Raw genomic sequence first — 8,024 nt, forward strand, 5'->3', positions numbered from 1 at the left:
GAAAAGAGCAGGGGGGGTTTGGGAGGCTGCTTCACTGGCCCTGGAGAGAGCAGATGGTGACTCCCACTTGGCTGCCGGTAGTGAGGGTTCCTGGAATTAACCAGGTTCGCCAGGTGGCGCTAGTGGTAAAGGACCTACTGCCAATGCAAGGAGATCCCTGGGTTGGAAAGATCTGGATGAGGGCAGGGCAGGCAACCCATTCCAGTATTCTCGCCTGGAAAATCCCCATAGACAGAGAAGCCTGGCAGTCCACAGGGCTGCAAAGAGTTGGACACAACTGATGTTTGCTTAGCACAACATACCACACATGCTTCATCTTCTATGTAAAGCTGGAGAATTTGCTTTTGTGTTGAGAGTGGGGTAAGAGGGGAGGACAAAAATCAGGTTAATGTTTGGGTCTAAACAACATTTACCAAGAGGAGGAAAATTAGTGAAGAAGGAGGTGGGTAGGAACAGGGACAAGGGGTTGTGTTCAGCTCCTGTTGCTCCTGAGATGCCCATCAGATGACCAGGGGTATACATGTAAGTGAGAGCATGCGAGAAAAAAAGAAAGAAAGAAAGAAAGAAAAGCAGTGGCCTAGGAGGGAGACCAAGAACAGGGCCAGCCGCCGTGAGCAGGACCGTGCTGTCCCACTGGACCCCATCATCAGAAGGGCCCTGTGCTTGGCTTAATTCGGTGCTGTCACACATTAATGCATTTTTAGTGGCACTTTCCTCCTGATTTTTGAGAAAGGGCATCCACATTTTCATTTTGCATTCAGCCACAAAAGTATACAGCTTATCCTGACACTGTTTGCTGTAATAGAAACCTAAAGAAGAAAGTATCTGAAGTATTTAAAATATCTAGCAAGTGGATTACTAGATTGCTAGTGCTAGCAATTTAATGCACTCCTTTTTCCAGTGATACCAAATTGCATTTGGAATTGTTTTTACATATATAGGTTACCAGTCCTAGGTCACTCTGCTTGCCACAAAACAGGCCAATGCATCCGAGAGATGAGGGGTTGCAGCAAGGAAGAAACTTTAATGGGGGAGCCAGCTGAGAGCAGATGGCAGGCTAGCGCCTCAAAAGAGCTCTATTGTCAGGGCTTGGTTGCCAGGTTCTTGTATGGATCAGAGATATGGAGGAGGTGAGGAAACAAAGTGAAAAGACTATTCAGTTCTTGCAAATGTCCCCTTGGATGGCGAGCCTCGGGCAGGGCAGTGTGCTAGTTTCCCTTCCTTATAGTCCAGCAGTCCAAGGGGTCACGAAGAGTCAGACAGGACTGAGCAACAACAGTCCTTCACTGGTTGGTGGCTTAGGCGATCTCCCTGAGGCAGGCCAGGATGTGTGTTTATAACAACTAAAACAGGGTGAAAGCCACAGAAGCAGACCCAGTGTAAACATAAAATTCGCCTTCTGGGTTACAACTGCCTCCTTTCAGTGTTCAGCCCACAGTCCCGTGCGAGCAAGGGGGCCATTCTGCTTGTCAGATGGATCTTCCTGGGAGTCCCCCCGTCTGACAAGCAAAACGGCCCCCTTTGGTGCTGGGGTTTTTAAATGATTAAGACCCGTCTTCCTCTGTTCCTCTCGGAAAAGTGGCTACTTTATGCCTGTATACTTAGAAATACTGAACTTCAAACGTAAGAGGGCATCTCAAGTTAGGAAATTTAGTGCTTTGCTATGCATGGGAACGTGCAAGAGTCAGGGCTCATTAAATCCTATTTTGTACATCTTAGCTACCTGGGGCCTGTCATTCTGCTTTCTTAGTGTTTCCTCGGGGTTCACCACAGGGAGTAGTTGGAATGGCAGCCGTCTAAGGACTGCCAGGAGGCAGGCATTCCCTTTTCCCAGGGCTCCCTGGCTCCCATGAAAGGGCTGCAATCGCTGACTCTGTCTTTCAGGTCTTCCCCTCTTGGTCATGAATGACCATTATCTGGGGAACATTTCATGATCAACTTTTGTCCCATGGCATTGGGCGGCTCATCCCAGTTCAGTCAAAATATTCTTGATATGTCGCTCCAGGTGTTAAGTTTTGAACCAGGGCTCATCAATAATTAAAATTCTCTGGATTGTGTCTAACTATAATCCAAGAGATATTTTCTCTTGTTGCTTCTTTCCATATCTAGTATCATGCTATTACTATTATTTCCTCAAAAGTGCTTAGTCATAGAAGTTTTGTTGGAGGCCTGCTTTACACACTGGTTACTGTAAGAGACAACAATCTTACAGATTAGACAGGATATAACGCAGACAACACAGGGCAGCACAGAGACACAAAGCAGGATTGGAAAACAAAGAGCAGATTTAACCAATGATTAGTATGCTGCTGCTAAGTCGCTTCAGTCGTGTCCGACTCTGCATGACCCCATAGACGGCAGCCCACCAGGCTCCCCCGTCCCTGGGATTCTCCAGGCAAGAACACTGGAGTGGGTTGCCATTTCCTTCTCCAATGCATGAAAGTGAAAGTGAAAGTGAAGTCGCTCAGTTGTGTCCAACTCTTAGTGACCCATGGACTGCAGCCCACCAGGCTCCTCCATCCATGGGATTCTCCAGGCCAAAGTACTGGAGTGGGGGTGCCATTGCCTTCTCCAATGATTAGTATAACTAGTTATAATAACCACCATAACTGATTTAGTGAGCTGTCTGCAGTTTCATTGTACTGGCCATGTACACCTAGGCACAGTTTAATCTTTGAGACAAGCATATGTTTCTGGCAGGATCAACTAGGTAGAGAGAAAAAGTAAATGTTCCCAAAGGCATAATCTACCAAACTATTTTTGCAAGTCTTGATTAATTGAAGGAGAAGTTTTTTTTTTTTTTTTTTTTACAACAGATTTAAACCAGTAATCCTTTGAGATAGAGACCACAAAAATTACAGCCTGATTACCAGTTTACTCAGTTCTATGTAACTAATCCCTTTTGTTAACAGCTGTATGAAGTCATTAGGTTTCTCATTAGAATTCTTCAATTTATTTATTTTTTATTCAGTTCAGTATTATTGTCTGAAAGTCAGACACTTGTATGTATCTGAAAGTCCTTTTCCTAAATTTTTTGAAGAGGAGGTATTTTTACAAAGGCATCAGCAAAACCATAACTGTGTATAGTAACAAAAGACTTAAAGAAGGTTAAGTTTAAACCCAGTTACTGCTGTGACATAGAACACCTTCATAACTACAATTATGACTCATAATATTCTATCAGGACATATAAAATTCTGAGGAATTCCATATAATCTCTAGAATATCTGTACCAATTACCATATAATATAATTTAGAGTTTATTATTCATTTGACAACACTTCCCTTCTAGTTTAAGATACCATATGAACCTGATTAGTTTAATATCTTCCTTTGGATCCCTCAGAGACCCCTTTGAAGCACCCCAAAGTTAGCTGGAGTTCAAAGGAACTTTATTATAATTTGATTTGGGAAGCCTTGTCAAAGGAGCACCAAGTAACATGTTAAAATACAGCTGGACCATGGGTCACTGTGAAACTGAACCAAAGCAACAATAAAATATTTTGAAGGCAAATACAGATTAAATAAGCTTAAACTCGGTTATCAAAAGGCAGTTTAGCATTGTCAGAAAATTTGTCTCTTTTAAGAGAGGCCAACTTATATTTTACATTAGCTTATAGTTTCATTTACTCAAACTTGTTTTAAACCTTAGTCAATCCTGACTGACCATGTACAAAACCCTTTCATCACTTATTTTTAAGTTGTAGATATCTAGAGAGATCCTGAAACATATATTTCTATGTTTCTTTACATTCAATTGGGCCTCCACCCACTTGTATCAGTTGGCTTGTTGTGTTACAAAGAGTAAGAGTGTATATTGAGGTTCAAGGTCTAGTGGGAACTGACTAAGTCCACCATCCTGGACCTATTTGCTTATATGTAGACTATATAATGTCCTTGGGTTATGTGATTCTTTCAAAGACTGTTCCCTGTGCCCTTTCCTTCTGTGTCATTTCCCCCCTCAGATTTTATCCCCATATTTTTATGGGAAACATACGGGTGAAGATCTATCTTCTGTAATTGCTTCAAGCTTGAGTACAATGTCAACCCTGCCTGTCATGGAGCAAAAACCTCAGGATACCTGGTCTAGGGGCGCCAGGGCCAGGACAGCTCCTTGTTTTAATCGGTGTGGGCTGGAATCCTCAAATAAATAGTCATCGTTTTGATGTGGAACTGCTAGAATTATTTCTATAGCCTTCCTGTGAATCTCCTTGATAAGGAAGCCCTTTCTGTACATCATCAGAGTACAGAAGTATCTTAATGACATAAGACTTAAAAGTCATGGTTAAATATTTGATCAGTTGACAATGGGGCTTGGATAATACTTATTTCTTAACCAGGCTTCAATAACACATGAACCAAGAAGATCCAGATGTACAAGCTGAATTTAGAAAAGGCAGAGGAACCAGAGATCAAATCGCCAACATTCGCTGAATCATAGAAAAAGCAAGGCGATTCCAGAAAACACATCTACTTCTGCTTCATTGACTATGTTAAAGCCTTTGACTGTGTGCATCACAACAAACTGTGGAAAATTATTAAAGAAATGGGAATATCAGACCACCTTATTTGCCTCCTGAGAAACCTGCATGCAGTCAAGAAGCAGCAGTTAGAACCACACATGGAACAATGGACTGGTTCAACCTGGGAAAGGAGTATGTTGAGGCTGTGTACTGTCACCCTGCTCATTTAACTTATACGCAGAGTACATCATGAGGAACGCTGGGCTGGAAGAAGCACAAGCTGGAATCAAGATTGCAAGAGAAACATCAACAACCTCAGATATGCAGATGACACCACCCTTATGACAGAAAGTGAAGAAGAACTAAAGAGCCTCTTGATGAAAGTGAAAGAGGAGAGTGAAAAAGTTGGCTTTAAACTCAACATTCAAAAAACTAAAATCAAGGCATCCAGTCCCATCACTTCATGGCAAACAGAAGGGGAAAAAGTGGAAACTGAGACAGATTTTATTTTCTTAGGTTCCAAAGTCACTGCAACCATGAAATTAAAAGATGCTTGCTCCTTGGAAGAAAAGCTATGACAAACCTAGGGAGCCTATTAAAAAGCAGAGACATCACTTTGCTGACTAAGGTCTGTCTAGTAAGAGCTATGGTATTTCCAGTAGTCATGTATGGATGTGAGAGTTGGACCATAAAGAAGGCTGAGCACTGAAGAAATGATGCTTTCAAAATGTCATGCTGGATAAGACTCTTGAGAGTCACTTGGACTGCAAGGAGATCCAACCAGTACATCCTAAAGGAGATCAGTCCTGGGTGTTCATTGGAAGGACTGATGTTGAAGCTGAAGCTCCAATACTTTGGCCACCTGATGTAAAGAACTGACTCATTGGAAAAGACCCTGATGCTGGGGAAGATTAAGGGCAGATGAAGGGGATGACAGAGGATGAGATAGTTGGATGGCATCACTGATTTAATGGACATGAGTTTTAGCAAGCTCTGGGAGATAGTGAAGGACAGGGAAGCCTGGCATGCTGCCATTCATGGGATCACAAAAGTCGGACAGGACATAACAACCGAACAACAAAAACAACCAAAATAACCAGAGACCTCAAAAGTGAATACACATTACTTGAAGGCAAAAAGGTCATATAATCTGTCATCAAAATGGCATTCCAAGAAAGGTTTTCCCTGAACAGAAACAAAAGTCAAATCCAAGTCTTAGCTTACTCCCAAACAAGATTCATTCACCAAGACTCATTCACCCAACCAAATTCAATCTACTCTTATGAAATCCTGATCATGCATAGGTCTTCAATATGTTTTTTTTTTTATTCTTCACTCCTACTGAAAACACGTGTCTTAGTTTTCTTAAAGTTTTTTCCACACTGAGGCATATTTTGGCTGACAAATCTCTAACAAATATAATATTTTATTTCTGTTAAACCTAGGCACAATGAAAGTATACTTAACATTGTATTTAACATGTTGATGACTCAAGACATCTCTATACTATTATTATTAGATAAGCAAACTTAAACATTAATACTAGGTACAAATTTAATATTAAATATGTCCCAGTTCACGTGAACCTGCAACTCATATTAACTGCGGCAATGTGATTAAAAAAAAAAAAAAAAAGACACATACAGACATGTACATACAGTGAGGCCTCAGTTCTTATTTCAATCCTGAGTCAGGTACAGTAATATAAAGCCCATTAGTTTATAACAAGGTTGGATTAAATTTGGGGTTCTCACAGAGGAACCAAGTCAGGCTCACTTGGATAGATGGCTAAATATTAATATCTGTAGGAAAAGCAACTTTTAATTACCTTGGACAAGCCAGCTTCTAAATTATTTTACCCTTTCTAAAATTTCCATTAAAAAGAGAGCAGAAATAAAGGTTTCTGAGAAGACCTGTGAGGACATTTGCCTCTCAAAGATACAGGCAAATTCTTTCTAGGGTTATTTTGTTTCCCCTTTGTTTAACATTTACAAACTTCATAAGATGAAGCTTCTATGGTAGCTCAGTTGGTAAAGAATCTGCCTGCAGAGTTTCATCCCTGGGTCAGGAAGATCCCCTGGAGAAGGGCATGGCAACCCACTCCAGTGTTTTTGCCTGGAAAACCCCATGGGCAGAGGAGCCTGGCAGGCCACAGTCCATGGGGTTGCAAAGAGTCAGACACGACTGAGTGAATAACACTTCCTTCATGAGATGAACAGGGAAGGTTTGGGGGTGGTGACAGGATTTTTGGAATCACCTTTCTGGTCTGTTAAGATTACATTTGTAAACCAAAGACAGTTTTGTTTTTCCATCCTTTCCCCAAAGAATTGGGTGGCCTCCCCAAGCAGGACTGACACATCTATCTACCATGTTGGAAAGCTTCACCCTTCCCTCTAGCCTGAGGGAGAAGGCCCCTCTGGAAGGCTCAGAGGCAACACCCGGGCTCCAGCAAATCAATCTGTACCGAGGGGGAAAGAGGCAAAGGGAACAGAAGACAGAGGGAAGACAGACTGAGGGGTCCGCCCTGTGATCCAAGCAGCCAGGGAGGAGAGGCAAGGAGGGCTCTCTCCTGCCGAGATAGCACAGGGGGCTGTGGGACTTTGGAACATGCCAGAGAGCAAGTGCTGCTGCCCTGCGTCTCCTGTGGTGGCCTGCCTTCAGGGACGGGGGCTCTGGCAGCAGCAGTCTTGGGAGGCACAGCGCGCAGCTTAAGTTCTCTGGGAAGAGGTTGCCATTGGCCCCACTATAGAGCCGCTGAGCAGGCAACCAACCCACAAACTGGAGAACAATTGCACCAAAGAAGTTCTCATAGCATTGCAAAGTTCTAGGGCCCACAGCAGACTTCCCAACCAGGGGATCCGGCAAAGGGACTGAGAATCTCCAGGAAATCTGACTTTGAAGGCCAGTGGGATTTGATTCCAGAACTTCCACAGGACTGGGGAAACAGAGACTCTTGGAGGGCACAAACAAGACCTTGTGCAGCAGGACCCAGGAGAAAGGAGCAGGGACCCCACAAGAGACTGCGTCAGTCCTGCCTGTGAGTGCCCAGGAGTCTCCAGTGGGGTCAGGGGTTGACCTAGTCTCAGGGTCAGGGACATTAACCGCAGCAGTCCTGGAAGGCATGGCATGCTGGCATAAGCCCTTTTGGAGGAGGTCACCATTACCCCTACCATACTTTCACCTCAGGCCAAATTCAGGGAGGGAACACAGCCACACCCATCAGCACAAAAGTTGGATTAAAGATTTACTGAGCATGACCTTACCCACCAGAGCAAGACCCAGTTTTCCCCACAGCCAGTATCCTCAAGAGGATAAGTACAAGCCTCTTATCCTTATCCATCAGAGGGCAGATAGAATGAAAACCACAATCACAGAAAACTAACCAAATTGATCACACGGACCACAGCCTTGTCTAACTCAATGAAACTATGAGCCATGCCATGTAGGGCCACCCAAGATGGACAGGTCACGGTGGAGAGTTCTGACAAAATGCAGTCAACTAGATAATGCAATGGCAAACCATTTCAGAATTCTTGCCTGGAGAACCCCATGAACAGTATG

The 8,024-nt window shown here is 43.3% G+C and overlaps 1 protein-coding gene across 3 annotated transcripts in view; it reads right to left on the reverse strand.

The window, feature by feature from the left end:
* The window catches only part of GLIPR1 (GLI pathogenesis-related 1), a 69,754-nt gene that overhangs the window by 23,324 nt on the left and 38,406 nt on the right, over positions 1-8,024 (reverse strand). The window lies entirely within an intron of this gene.

This window comes from Bison bison, unplaced genomic scaffold (genome assembly GCF_000754665.1).
Source record: "Bison bison bison isolate TAMUID 2011002044 unplaced genomic scaffold, Bison_UMD1.0 scf7180017864497, whole genome shotgun sequence".
Taxonomy (NCBI): Eukaryota; Metazoa; Chordata; class Mammalia; order Artiodactyla; family Bovidae; genus Bison; species Bison bison.